The following is a 15,219-nucleotide window of genomic DNA, read 5'->3' on the forward strand; positions in this document are numbered from 1 at the left end:
GCCATTTCCTGTGTGCCAGAGCTCCATGCACTGGCCAGTGGCTTTGGGCGGCTCCAGGGTGTCCTTCTGTCACAGTGGGAGGGGTGAGACAGGGAGTTTCTTGACCAGCTGCCTGTTGTGGTTTCAGAGCCAGAGGTTAGTGGCCATGCACTGACATGTGGCGTAGGGCAGCGCCTGGGCTACTGCTGGGTAGGTCTTGGACTTCCCTCTGCCACACTGGGACTGAGAGGGGTAGGGGCACCCCAAAACAGCCTCCAGGAGATGTGCTTGTGGTTTCGCAGCTGGAGATTATGAGGTCCTTTCCTGTGCTGCCAAGATCCATGTGTCCTCTAGTGGTATGGGGCAGTTGGTGGGCAACTACCTGGGGTCCCTCTGTTGTGCCAGGAGGGCAAAGGGTGGGACAGTGGAAGATCTGCTTTTCCCAGTGGCATCACTAGGGGTGGGTTACAGGGGACGTGGGCCACACTCCCTGACACTGTCAGATGGGGTGACACCAAAATGATCCCAGGGTCTGCAATGGAGGTGGCAGCGGGTAGGCCAGTGCTACAGGGGGAGGGGCCACCAAGGCAGTAGCTTCACTATGGTTTGTGTTACTCATCACCTCCTACCTTCCCCTGCTACCAGTCAGGGTGCTGATGTGTGAGCCATGGTGCCTACTATTGGATGGAGAGGAGGGCCTCTGCCTTGGCCAATGGGAGAGGAGAGGAGCTACAGCAAGCCTAGGGAAGCAGCACTTGGCTCTGCACCGGGAACAGGGTGGGGCCAGGCTTGCTCACAGGGTGAGGAGGGCTGACACCGTGTTACCACACTGGGTTACACCAATCCTAGTGGCACCACTGGCTTTTCTTACCATGTGATTTGTCCTTGTTTTTATTCCATTTTAAGTTTCTTGCTGCTGTTCATTGTCAATCATTTCAGACTTCTTAAAGGGCTGAATACAGGATTCCAGTTACTTTTGTTGTTGTTCTTGTGAAGATGGTCAGAATTTTAGATCTGCTCATGCTGCCATCTTTCTGGAAGTCAGCCAGTCTAGTAGATTTTGTGTGTCTGTGTGTGTATGTGGAATATTTTGTATTTTCTATATAGTTCTATATTTTCTATGTCTTTCATCTGTGAATAATACAGTTTTACTTCTTCTTTCCAATCTAGATATCTTTTATTTCTTTTTCTTGCCTTATTGCCCTGGCTAGAACTACCAGAGCAATCTTGAATAGCTGGGAAACAGCATCTTTGTCTTCTTCCTCTTCTTAGAGAGGGAGTTTTCTGTATTTTACCACTGAGTCTTATTATAATAGCTCTTGGTTGTTCATATATTCCCTTTGTCAGATCAAGGAAGTTCCTTCTATTCCAGTTTGTCGAGTTTTTTATTTTGTTTTTAATAATGAAAGAATATTGCTCTACGGCAAACGCTTTTCTGATTCTATTGAGATGGCCATGTATTTTTTGGTATTTTATCCTATTAATATATAGTATTACATTAATTTTTATATGTTAAAACAATCTTCCCTTACTGAGATAAATTTCAATTAGTCATACTGTACAATCCCTTTTATATGCTATGGATTTGGTTTGCTACCATTTTGTTGAAGACTTTTGTGTTGATGGTCATAATAGATATCGGTCATTAATTTTCCTTTCTTGTGAAGATTTTGCCTGATTTAAGAATTTGGGGTGGGTTTTTAAGAGGCAGAGGTGGGTGTTTATTTTGGAGAAAATGAATAGAATGAATTTTAAATATTGTCTTAATAATTTATTTCTCTATTTTTATGCCATCTCTTTACCTTTAAGTTTTTTCATCAACAAAGGAGAGAGTAGATAGGCTAATGTAATTTAGACTTGCAAAGATTTTACAAATAACTTGGTCCCTTCTTATATTTCTGGCCCTGACATAATTAATAACTTATGAAAGGTGGTTCCCAGGGTTTCTATGTTCTAGTCGTCTGGATGTCCATTAACTCTGTTTCCTAATTTACTGAAAAAGAAACTAGATAATTTAGAGATGACTTACCATTTGTACCTGTGAGAATGTGGAAGTGTTTGAGTGGTATGTAAAGTAGGAGAAAGATAGATATGTCATATGTCCTGAAAAGCTGTAGTATCTCTTCCGTTTAACCTAATAGCTCATTCCTCTACAGGTTGAAAATGGAACACAAAATCCCGTTTTTGCCCCATTGCCTCTGTTCAAAATCATTTATCATCCCCATTTCTTCCCCTTTCACTCAGTAACCAGGGACAACACAATCCCTTATTTGACTAAAGGTAGATTATTTTAAAAAGTTAAGGATCATCTAGCTCATGTCCTTGTTCTGTCTCATAGGAACTGTATTCAATGTAATTTAGACGCATTGCATTCTCCTTGTTATTCCTACTACTCACTAAGCAATTAAAGAATAATTATCAAAAGTATTTTTTAAAATCACATGACAGTTTTTTACTGTAAGAAGATCTGAAAACTAGTTAGGATATCACCGTCTTGTTTTGACTATGGTCATTTGATAACTACTTGGAAGAATAAATTTTTTTTTTTTTTTATAGATAGTACTATATACTAAACCAAACAAAAACCAAACCCACTCCTGTTGAGTCGATTATGACTTATAGCAAACCTATAGGACAGAGTAGAACTCCCCCATAGAGTTTCCAAGGAGCGCCTGGCGGATTTGAACTGCCGGCCTCTTGGTTAGCAGCCATAGCACTTAACCGCTACGCCACCAGGGTTTCCATTATATTCTGGTATATATATATATATATATATGCATGCACACACACATATATATGTGTATATATATATATATAATATATATATATTATATATACCTGTATATATGTATATATTGACTATGAAAAGGCATTTCACTGTGAGGATCATAATAAATTCTGGATAACTGAGAATCCCAGAGCACTTAATTCTGCTCATGTGAAACCTGTACATAGATCAAGAGGTGGGGGTCATTAGGACAGAAGAAGCGGATACAGTGTGGCTTTTAATCAGGAAATGTGTGCATTAGGGTTGTATTCTTTTACTATATTTATTCAATCTGAATCCTGAGCAAATAAACTAAGAAGCTGGACTATATTAGAAAAATGTATCACCAGGAATGGTGGAAGTCTTATTAACAACCTGTGATACGCAGATGACACAACCTTGCTTGCTGACAGTGGAGAGGACTTGACACACTTACTGACAAAGATCAAAGACCACAGCCTTCAGTATGGATTATACCTTAACATAAAGAAAACAAAAATCCTCACAACTGGACCAAAAAGCAGCATAATGATAAACAAGGGAAATACTGAAGCTGTCAAGGATTTCATTTTACTTGTATCCACAATTAACGCCCATGGAAGCAGCAGTAAGAAATCCAAAGACTCATTTCATTGAGCAAATCTGCTGCAAAAGAACTCCTTAAAGTGTTAAAAAGCAAAGGTGTCACCTTGAAGACTAAGTGTGCCTGACCCAAGCCAGGGTGTTTTCAATTGCCTCCTATGCATGTGAAAGCTGGGCAATGAATGAAGTCCAAAGAACAACTAATGCATTTGAATTATGATGTTGGTGAAGGGTTTGGAAGATACCATAGACTGCAAGGACAAAAAAATCTGTCTTGGAAGAAGTACAGCCAGAATGCTCCTTAGAAGCAAGTATGGAGAGACTTTGCCTCATATACTTTAGGCAGATTATCAGGAGGGGCCAGTCCCTGGAGAAGAACATCATGCTTGGTAAGGTAGAGGGTCAGTGAAAAGAGGAAGACCCTCAACAAGATGGATAGGATCAAGCATAATGATTATGTGGATGGCACAGGATCAGTCAGGGTTTACTTCTGTTGTACATATGGTCGCTATGAACCAGAGCCAACTCTATGGCACCTAACAAGTAAGTGTTGAAAAGCAAAGATATCACTTTGAAGACTAAGGTATGCCTGACCCAATCCATGATATTTATGATGGCCTCATATTCATGTAAAACCTGGGCAATGAATAAGGAAGACCAAAGAAGAATTGATGCGTTTGATTTAGGGTGTTGGTGAAGAGTACTGAATATACTGTGGACTGCCAAAAGAATGAACAAATCGGTCATGGAAGAAGTACACGCAGAATGCTCCCTAGAAGCAAGGACGGTAAGACTTTGTCTCATATACTTTGATCATGTTATCAGACGGGACCAGCCACTGGAGCAGGACATCATGCTTGTAAGGTAGAGGGTCAGCAAAAGTGAGGAGGGCCCTCAACAAGATGGATTGATACAGTGGCTGCAACAATGGACTCAAACATAGCAATGATTGTGGGGATGACGCAGGACCAGGCAGTGTTTTGATCTGTTTTTTGACTTGATTATTTTGCTAAAAGAGTGAGTAAATACAAGAAAATTAAACTCTCCACTACCAAACCCTATTTGATAGCCAATTCCAAAGATACAGGGACAAATAACCTCCTTCCTGGGACCAGGGACAGTGCCTCTGAGAGGGAAAGATCTCATAGGACTATGCACTAATGCTTACAGGTCAACAGAAAAAGAATCTCTTCTGGGACCTCAAAGGCTGCAGGGTCATTTCCAAATGCAATGAAATTGGGCTGGAATCTAGAGGTAAACAAAAAAGAAAAGGATAATGATGACTCTTCAGGCAGCCCAACCTACAGATCATGGAAGACACAAACAACCAGTGCTTTCAGAGTCATGGTTCTCATTTCCACAAGAGCTAAGTAAGAAATTCTCAATCTTTCTCCTGATATTTACCTTCAAAAATGGCTCTAGTGAAGGTTTTGCAAAACTGCTTCTACTCCCCTAGCATGTAGTCTAGACCTTCAGGATCACCTGTCCAAAGCACTGAGGTTATTTGTTCAGTGTTCAAAATATCTGGATGAGAGTGAGATCGATGGTCTTTTTATCACCCCTTCAAGCTTTCCTTTTGCAGGTATCAAAATCACTGGTGAGATAAGATATCCCTAGCCCCCCATGGCATCCTTCAACTTGTCATATCTGGACCCCAGAACAGTGACTCTGATTGGCATCCCTGGCCCAGAGCATGTGCAGTTTTAGATTGGGTTTTCCTTCTTTGCAGTGTGCCTGGTAGCTCTTCTGGGAAACATCATTTTTCTGATCGTTATCCCTGCAGAATGCAGCCTGCATCAGCCCATGTACATCCTCCTGGCAGTGTTGGCTGCAGCTGATGTAGGGCTCTATTTAGCCATTGCTCCCAAGATGTTGGCCATCTTCTGGTTCGGCTCTCGTTCCTTGGTCTTTGATGTCTGCCTAGCCCAGCTCTTCTTCATCCACACCTTGCAGTGCATGGAATCTGCCATCCTGTTGGCCGTGGCCTTTGACTGCTATGCTGCCATCTGTGACCCTCTGAGTCACACAACTATCCTTACACTTTCCGTCCTGGTTTGGATGATGTTGGTGGTGGCCATCAGGGCAACAGTGCTTGTGGGCCTATTACCAATTCTAATCAAAACATTGTATCTTTTCCAATCCACTGTTATTGGTCATACTTACCATGAGCACATGGCTGTGGTCGAGCTGGCTGCAGAAGACATTCGAGTCAATAAAACATGTGGTCTCTTTGTAGGTTTTACAATTCTGGGATTTGACATGATTTTTATTCTCGTATCCTACATCCTGATTTTCCAGGCTGTTGTCCATCTAAACCAAAAGGAGGTATGACTCAAAGCTTTAACACATGCACAGCTCATATTTTTGTCTTCCTTGAGTTTTATATTCTTGCTTTCTTCTCATTTTTCAGCCACCATTTTGGACATGTTGCCCCCTCTACCCACATTCTTCTGTCTACCATCTACCTGCTTGTGCCACCTGCACTCAACCCTATTGTCTATGGTGTAAAAAATAATCTTCAAGTGGGTGGCACAGATTTTTCTTCTGTATCTTAAGTCACAGTTATCTATGAAGTGTTTATGGCCATGGAGAGGATATATTTACTTCCTAAAGATGGAGATTAGTTAGACTCTTTGCTTATTACCGGGGACTCCCAATCACTATGCTCAATCCAAGAGGCATTTATCTCACAACTCTATCTAGTGGGACATAAAATGTGTTCAGGTTATGTAGGATACTATGCCTATAATATAGGCATTCCTTTTTCTTTCTAATTTTATATTTATCATTTTCTTCCTTTTATATTTTAAAATTTTTTGCAGTTCTTTTTTTTTAACTTCTTTATAATACACTTATATCATTGATTTCAAGCATTATTCTTTTGAAATATGTGAACTTAAGTTATGGATTTCTCTTTAAATAGCACTTTTGTTGCACTAAGTACTTTATTCCTCTTTTGTTTGCAATGTGTTTAATTTCCATTGTGATTTTTTCAGTAACTCATGGGATTATGAGATGTGTATTGTTTAATATCCAAATTGTTGAGGGTTTTATATAACCTTTTGTAATTGAATTCTAGTTTAATCACATTGTTGTAGGAGAACATATTCTTTAAAATACATTAAGAATTGTCTTATGGTGCAGCATAGGGTCTGTTTTGTGTGTCCTTGAAAAATGTGTATTATGTAGTGGCTGGTTGTATTGCTTTCTACTTAAATAAAATAAATCAGTGGTCTAAATTTCTACCATGAAAAATAAGGAAAAAGGGAGCAAATTAAACAAAAATAAGTAGAGTGATGTAAATAATAAAGACAGGACCAGAAATTAATGGAATGTAATACAAGTGATCACAAAACTAAGGACAAAATAAAAATATTAATAAATAAAAAAAGAAACCACGAATGACTGATATTAAAAAAGAAAATCACATTTTTTAGTCCCAGTCATCTCTGTTAAATACAATTTGGTATGACAGTTCACACAAGAATAATTTACAAGTTTGAAGGGTTTCCTTCATTAGCAAATACCAAGTAGCATTAACTTAACCTGTATTATATTTGCTGATACAGTAAACATCATTATGTAAAGATTCCAAAAGTTAACGATTCATTAAAGTATCTACTGCCCTTTCTTGCTACAAAATTTGTCTGTGTATTAGTCTGCTTTTAATCAGGAGAGAGAAAACCTATTTTCCTTAGATTCAAATTCCTTCAGTTTTATTTATTTGACATGTTTAGTACAGCTTTTGCAGTAATGAAGAATGCATTGTAGTGGTAATTTTCCTGTGATAAAAAAATTCCTCAAGTTTATTTCTATGGGCTGTAAATACTGTTTTGGCTAAGGGAGAATGCATTTACCAAGTTTTGAAAAATTGCATGAAAAATAATATGAAAGCTAAGAAGGAGACTAGAATAAAATGTATTTGTAGCCATTGCCAGGTGCCTTCATGTTTTCCCTCATGTTTTGCTGATTCTCAAAAAATAAAATTTAAGAAAATTAAAAAAGAATGATTTTATCCTCAACTCATATCTCCAGTATTTACTACATCCACGGTCCGCTGGCAAATACGTGATCCCACATAATGGGTCTGAAAATCCATAACTCAGAGCAAAAATTCTGACTTGGTCTTTTAATCAGCATGCCTTCTATTAGTGAAAACATGTAGTATAAACAGAAAAATCAAAGGAGAAAATAATTGTGTCTTGAAAGAGTTAAGTGTCCAGAGGAATAGGGCAAGAAAGTTCCACTAAGGTCAAGTTTGTCTCTGGAAGCAAATGATTTTTTTTTTAATCATCCTTTATTTTTATTCCTTCCACTGAGTGACCTTTGATTAACACTTTAAGCTTAAAAAAGAGCCTAAATAAAACTATGTCTATGATCACAAGCATTTATATTATCTAACAGGTGTTAAAAATGGAGGAGAGTTTCTTTAAAATAAGAGTTTTATTCAAATTCAAAGATTTGCAAATCAGGAAGCACATCTTTTATACACAGTTTTGAGGAATTTTGTACAGAGTTGCAAAAAGTAGGGAGATACATTTGATTGGTTGACATTCAACATGCTGTCCTAAGGCTCATTTACCAAGGATTTTTATTGGCTGGAGTACTCAAACTTAGCCACAGTTTCCTGCATTCTGGAGCTGATTCCTTCTGTTTCTTATAACATTCTGGGTGGGCCACCTCAGAATGTTGCAGAACAAGTTATTTTAGTCAAAGTGTGGTCATGGGTCACATATTCTAAAAAGCAGAAGCAGGGGTCTAGGACAAAATGGAGTCCGATTCAGATTTGTGTCAGCCATTTAATTATGCCAAGTACCTCAGTTTTAGAGGGCACTTTCATACAGGTCATTGATATCCTTTCTATAACATAACCAGTGAGATTTTTGCTTTGGTCATTTAATTTGTCTAGATCTGCCATATCTTTGGTTGTGTGCATTTGTGTGGTTTGTTGTAGATTTTCTCTTTTTTTTAATTGTGGTAAATATATATATACACATATATATAGGAAAATATTTTAATTTCAACATTTTTTTACAAGTACAGTTCAGTGACACTAATTACTTATACATGGTATCACAAATAAGCTTACAATAAATAAATAGCATTCACAAAATAATTAATGCATCAAACATTAGTATATCATTTTTATAACATCAAAATGACAAATGTACCTACATCATTATTAAAGTTGAGGTTTCATCAAGTTTTAAAGCATAATCATATTTCTAGTCACAGAATAACCAACATTTATTAATATTTTTTTCTGACTTGAGCTTTAAAAACACCAAATCAGGGTCCCACATTTTAGGGAGATTTTAAGTCTGCAAAATTCTCCAATGTCTCTTACTAGGTAATAGCAGACAGAGTTTGTTAGATTCTGGTATAGAGTACACTAGTCCAACAGTCTCATCAAAAGAAGCTTTAATGTGCAGGGGCACAGATGTTACCATATTGTTTCTGTTGCTGCCACCTGCTTCACCCGTGTTGCCCATAAAATATCACCCAAGTCAAACTTCTACTGTCACTGTTGCATCTGACCTTGAAGTTTAGCTGTCCTAAAGGAACTCCAAGCCTTCAAGTGGGCACTCACTTCCTAGGTGATTCTCCCTACGTTGGAGCTTTAGTGGGGTAAGAGTTGACCCAGCAGCTCTAGCACCCTGAATCATTACAAACATGGTGTGGCTACTGGACTAAATGCTCAGCTTTATTTTCTACAGCCCTGTTTAGCCCTTTTCATTGGCAACTAATTGTACATCTGATTTGCCCTATCTCATGGAGGGGACACTTACATAATTACCAGAATGGATAGAAGCCAAAGCCTGTTGGTCTGTGGGTCTATGGACTTACAGGTATAAAATCCTCCTCTTCAGTTAGGTATCATGACTTTGCTTGACCTGTAACCATTAGCTGACAACTGGCATTACCATTCACAACAGCCCAGATACATCTGGATTTATCGGCAGGCCCATTTCATGCTCCAAACATGGCGAAGATGTTTTTCAACACATTTTGACTCCAGTTATAGGAATCATTGCATACATAGAATAGTACTGTTTCAACCTCAGGTTAAAAGGTTGGTTTATTCATACAACTCATTTTTTGGCATACTAGCATTGATCTGTGTGAGGTCCTTCTTGTATATTATTTATTTTTGTATTTCCTTGTATCTCTATGTCCTGCTCCCTTCTTTTTCCCTGTAGATAGAGCAACCCTACAACTTCAGGTTGTCTGAATCTTTATTGCTTTTTACCAATTTCTCTTTTCACTCTCAAAGTGTATTGGTTTGAAGATGAATTGTGTGGCATTATATTTATAAGGAAATAATTGTGATGCAATTAATATTTTGTCTGTTAGTGTTTTGTGAATTGTATATTGTTTTCTTATATGCTTGTATTTTAACAGAAAAGTTATGTTAAGTATCTTATATAAGCACTCTGTTTTAGAGATCAATGATGTTAATATATACATCTATTTAATTGCTTATAAATTTTGTTAATTAGAAAAAGAGCAGCTCTCATTTCAAATGAACAAGTGTAAATTTTCCCACTGGAAAAATATAGTCTAAATAGTTATTTGAAGCCTAAGATTGGGGAATCTCAATCATACAAAACATGACTCATTTGTCAAGATTCCTTTGTGACTCCCAGGTTATAAGAGACTCTGGTAGGTGTGTTTTAGAAATTTTGTTGACTGCATTATTCATAAACTCTCACATGTAGACACACACACGTACATGTGCACCTGCATCTGCATGCACACCACTCACACAGATATACTCACCACATATACACTTTGTCACTAAAAGCCAAAAACAACAAATCCGTTGCCATTGAGTCAACTCCAAGTCATAGCGACCCTACAGGACAGAGTAGGACTGCCCCATAGGGTTTCCAAGGAATGACTGATGTATTCCAGCTGCTGACCTTCTGGTTAACAGCCAAGCTCTTAACCATTCTGTCACCAAGGCTCCATTACAACCTTGTTTAAAAAGATGTTTTGGAAGTGATCTTCCAGTCTTTTTTGTCCCCCTCAGAAAGACATGAAATATATACTGCTTGAGGTATATTCAATTTTCTCAAAAGAACCCTCTTAAACTGGCTGGGACTACAGAATTCAAAACAACTTAATGTCAGATTATATGTTAATTTCTATTGTTGACATATACTTCTTCAAGTTATATTTATAATTATTATTGCCAAAAATGGAAAAGTTTATCTTCTTTTTTTATCAGTGATAAAGCAAATTTCTCAAGTGTCCTGATAGACTGTTCATTTAGTTCCTTCTGCGGCAGGAGCTGGGGGTTCCCTTTCTATCCTTATTGTATTAAATGTATAACTTGGCTAAAGCTGATTAAGACATGACAAATTTCTTAGTCTGGAAGCACTTTCTTAAAATTTCTTTCAGAGGAGTCTATTTTTTGATAGCTACATCTGCATGATTTCTTATGGCTTCTCATTACTGTTATATTAAAAAAAATTAAACTGCTTTTTAGATTTATGTTTAATTTAGTTCTTAATTTAAAATTTATCTGACCAACTGTGTAAACTGAGAATCTAAAAAAATTCATTTTTTCAAATATTAGTTAAGTTTTCTGCTATACCATTTGCTTTGATCTCCCTTTTGTTATACATACAATTGCTCTAAAATTTCCAACTGTATTTGTATTACCTTACAATTTCCAAATATAGTCGAATTTGGGAATAACTAATCTGTTCTATTGGTCACCCTGTTAATTTTTAGTTCACTATTCTATTGTTTTTACAAATTAAGGAATATAATATGACAATATTGGCAGGGCTTTTTTCCTGACATTATGCTTTATTTTCAGAATAATGTAGTTATATTCTATTTTTTATAATTATAGAAGAATTTCATATTTACCTTGCCATGCTATTAATTTTTAATTTTCATTCTGGTTGTGCATTTAGCTATATATTCACCTCGAGGAAGGAAAAACTAAGGTAAATTTTTAGTAGAACTGATGAAGCAAAGTTGGAGTTGCTTCACTTTTCTCTGTTATATCTTTGAAGTTTGCAAAAAGGTTATCAGTAAGAGTGAAGAAGAGGAAGAAGGTTAAGATTTTGAGAATAGTTAAGAATTTTATATTAGTGATTTCACTAAATAGAACACTATACTCAATAAAAAAAAAATTATGTTGGCTTTGAAAGTTGAGTTTGGCAAATCTGCCAGTTCATATGATTTTCCTGCCATAGTACACAGGTATGTAGGTACACCTGAAGAAATTGGATAATATTTAGATTCACACAAGGTGAAGATTTGTCAGGTAGGTGTGACACCCACAACACCTCCAGAAAACAAACAAAAAAAACATAAAAGTTAATAAATAAAAATAAATTTTAAATAGCTCATCAACATAATTTATAGTCCAGAAAATATTTTAAAAAATAAAAAGAGAGAGGCTTCAGTCCATACAGGTAATCCTCAAGCAAAATAAAAATTTTATTTAAAAAGAAATGATTTCTCAATGATAAATTCCAAAATTGTGAGTTTCCTCCATTAATTTAAATATATCTTTCTCAGTAAAAGTATTTTATTTTCTCAGAGAGATATTTCTAAAGATATCTTTCCTTACATATTTTTGTTCATAAATAAAAATATTGGATTCCTTGAATTATTTAGTAATAGTATAATCATATGCTAAATAACAGAATATTTAAAACATATTTGGTAGCATCAAATGTGCCCATGTTGTCAGAGGGATAAGAATACACACACACACACACACACACAAGTAAAATATGTTCAACAAAATATTATTGTGGTTTCGTTATCTATTTTTTTCTTTTAAAAATATTTCTCTACATTCATTTATCTTCCATCTTCTATAAAAAATGTTTTAAATTTTTAATCAGAAAAACATACGTATTTGAAAGTATGGCTGTAGTATGATTTATTAATGAACTTCACAGATATTCTTTTATGTGATTGTGCTAATTGACTTTTATATTAGTTTTTTTTCATTATGTATGACTCAGTGGAAATGTGGAGATTATGTCAAATAGCGATTGATTGCCAATATCTTAAACCCATAGTACAATATATGTCTATTATGCCAGATGAAAAGTTTATTAAGACGTACCAAATATCCAAAATTGAAAATGACAGCTTGTATTTATACTCAAAGTTTGTAGAGCCAATGTTTGTCTCCATAAGTCATTATCTGGTTATAGATTCAATAGGTATAAGTTGATCAAGTAATCAGGATAAATAAGGTAGACAGAACAAATAGAGAAAAAAATGAATACTAATGTTTTTGATGATAATTGTGATGATAATGTAACTACTATTCTTTGTCATTTTAAGGACGAAGATTTAGTACTCGAGCATATTAATTATGAGGCTTTTCAACAGCACTAATTTCCTACCTTTGCTGCTTTCTGTTCTCTCTGGCTTGGAGGTTTATCAGCCTCAGATCTCCATCCTCTTCTGTGCCTTATACACAGTTGTCATTATGGGCAACAGCATCATATTGAAAGTGGTCTGGGTGGAACAATCACTGCATGAACCCATGTACTTCTTTCTTTCCATACTGGCCATCAGTGACTTGGGCCTCTGTGTCACCACCTTACCTACGATGCTTAAAATTTTCTTGTTCAATGATCTCGAAATATACTTTGATGCATGCCTTGGCCAGATGTACTTCGTCCACATTTTTTCCATGATGGACTTAGATATCCCACTGTCTATGACTGCTATGTAGCCATTTTCAATGTCCTCAGGTACACTACCATCCTGAACAGTGCTAATGTTGTAAACATTTCTCTGGTGTTTGTGTTATGGGCAGTTTTTGTCCATATCCCAGCCTGTGTCCTCATAAAGCAACTAAAATTATGTGAGTACAATGTATTTTCCCATTTCTACCAGCTAAACCTAAATATAGAGACCCTGTAGGGACAGAGTAGAGGCACCAACAAGTAAACATAGCCCATGATAACATGAATTATAGGTGGAGTATACTTTCCAAAGCAGTGAATAGTGGACACCCTCAACACCCTGTAGAGTTTCCAAGGAGTGCCTGGCAGATTCGAACTGCCAACCCTTTGGTTAGCAGCCATAGCACTTAATCACTACACCATCAGGGTTTCCCTATAGGGTCACTATGAGTCGGAATTGACTCGACGGCACAGGGTTTGTTGGTTTTGACACCTAGATATTATTAAGCAGTCCTGCTCTGAACACCATACTAACAGCCACTTAGGTCTCATTGTAATTATCACCACATTTGGGGTTGACTTTGTGCTCATTCTGCTCTCCTATGTGAAAATCCTGACAACAGTGCCGAGTATTGCCTCCCAGGAGGAAGAAGTAAAGTCAAGGCCCTCAGTACCTGTGTTTCCCACATCTGTGCTGTACTGCTGGTCTACGTTCCTCTGTTGAGGGTGTCCACCATTCACTGCTTTGGAAAGTATACGCCACCTATAATTCATGTTATCATGGGCTACGTCTACTTGTTGGTGCCTCCTGCACTCAACTCAGTTGTCTACTGCATCATGACCAGGAAGACACACACCAGCATTCTGGGATATGTATCTGCATTGTGGGGATTTTCCAGAAACTATAGAGCAATAAACAGGAGTTTGTCTTGCAGATATTGATTTTGATATCTGCCTCTAATATCCAATACCTGTAATAAAAAAAAAAGAGAGAGAGAGGTATTCAAGCCAAGAAAATGTATATGAATCTGATATTTTATGTGTAAATGATTCTGCATACTTTTTGTGATTCAGACTAAGAGTAGCCTCTACCAGCCCATGTTCTACTTCTTGACCATTCTGTCATCTATCGATCTGGGACTATCTATATCCACCATCCCCAAGATGCTTGGCATATTCTGGATCAAACTAAGAGTAATCTCCCTTGAGGGCTGCCTCATCCAGATGTTCTTCCTACACCTACGCACTGGCATGGAGTCAGCTATGCTCGTGTCCATTGCCTGTGATCAATATGTGGCTGTCTGTAACACTCTTCACTACACATTGGCGCTAACAAAGTGGTATCAATTATACCATTGATCATCCTCTTGAAACCCTTAAACCAAAAAGACTAAACCCAGTGCAATTGAGTCGATTCTGACCCGTAACGACCCTATAGGACAGAGTAGAACTGCCCCATAGAGTTTCCAGGGAGTGCCTGGTGGATTCAAACTGGCGACCCTTTGTTTAACAGCCATAGCACTTAACTGTTATGCCACCAGGGTTTCCTTGAGACCCTTAGCCACTGCAATTTCCTTTGTTTTCCTCATCCCCAGACTGCCCTTCTGTGGATACCATATCATCCCCCATACCTACTGTGAATATATGGGCATGTCCCACCTGTATTGTGACAGCATCAAGGTTACATCATGTATGGCTTATGTGCCATTTCTATTCAGGTGTTTGATATCATGGCCATTGTCCTGGTCCTTAGTACTATCTTTTGACTCTGTGATGTCTGGCTCAAAGCAATCAGCACCTGTGGCTCTCACGCATGTGTCATATTGGCTTTCTACACACCTGCATTTTTTTCATTGATGACAGAGAGCTTTGGCCAGAATATACCACTTTACATTCATATCCATCTTGCTAATTTCTTTGTGGTCATTCCACTTGCTCTCAATCCTGTAATTGATGATGTCAGAGCTAAACAGATTAGACAGTGAGTGCTGAAAACATTTTCTAAGAAAAAAAAATAATAATTCTTGTATTCATAAAGAATCAAATTTAATAAAAGAGTGGCACTGAGTCTCTATGTTCAAAAGGGGAGGAAAATATTTGGAAGACATCACAGACTGTTTGGAGAAGGCCTGTCAATGACAAACCTTTGATCTCTGAAGCCTCTTTCTCAAAACCATAAATGGAAAGCCAAGTGCATACTAAATATATGAATAAAAG

At 37.2% G+C, this 15,219-nt stretch overlaps 2 pseudogenes; both read left to right on the top strand.

The window, feature by feature from the left end:
- Positions 1 to 4,951: 4,951 nt before the first annotated feature.
- On the top strand, positions 4,952 to 5,956 carry LOC100676558 (olfactory receptor 52A1-like; annotated as a pseudogene).
- Positions 5,957 to 14,064: 8,108 nt separating this feature from the next.
- LOC135232178 (olfactory receptor 52E1-like) lies at positions 14,065 to 14,987 on the top strand (annotated as a pseudogene).
- The last annotated feature ends 232 nt before the right edge of the window (positions 14,988 to 15,219 follow it).

The sequence above is a fragment of the Loxodonta africana genome, chromosome 7, assembly GCF_030014295.1.
Source record: "Loxodonta africana isolate mLoxAfr1 chromosome 7, mLoxAfr1.hap2, whole genome shotgun sequence".
In the NCBI taxonomy this organism is placed as follows: domain Eukaryota; kingdom Metazoa; phylum Chordata; class Mammalia; order Proboscidea; family Elephantidae; genus Loxodonta; species Loxodonta africana.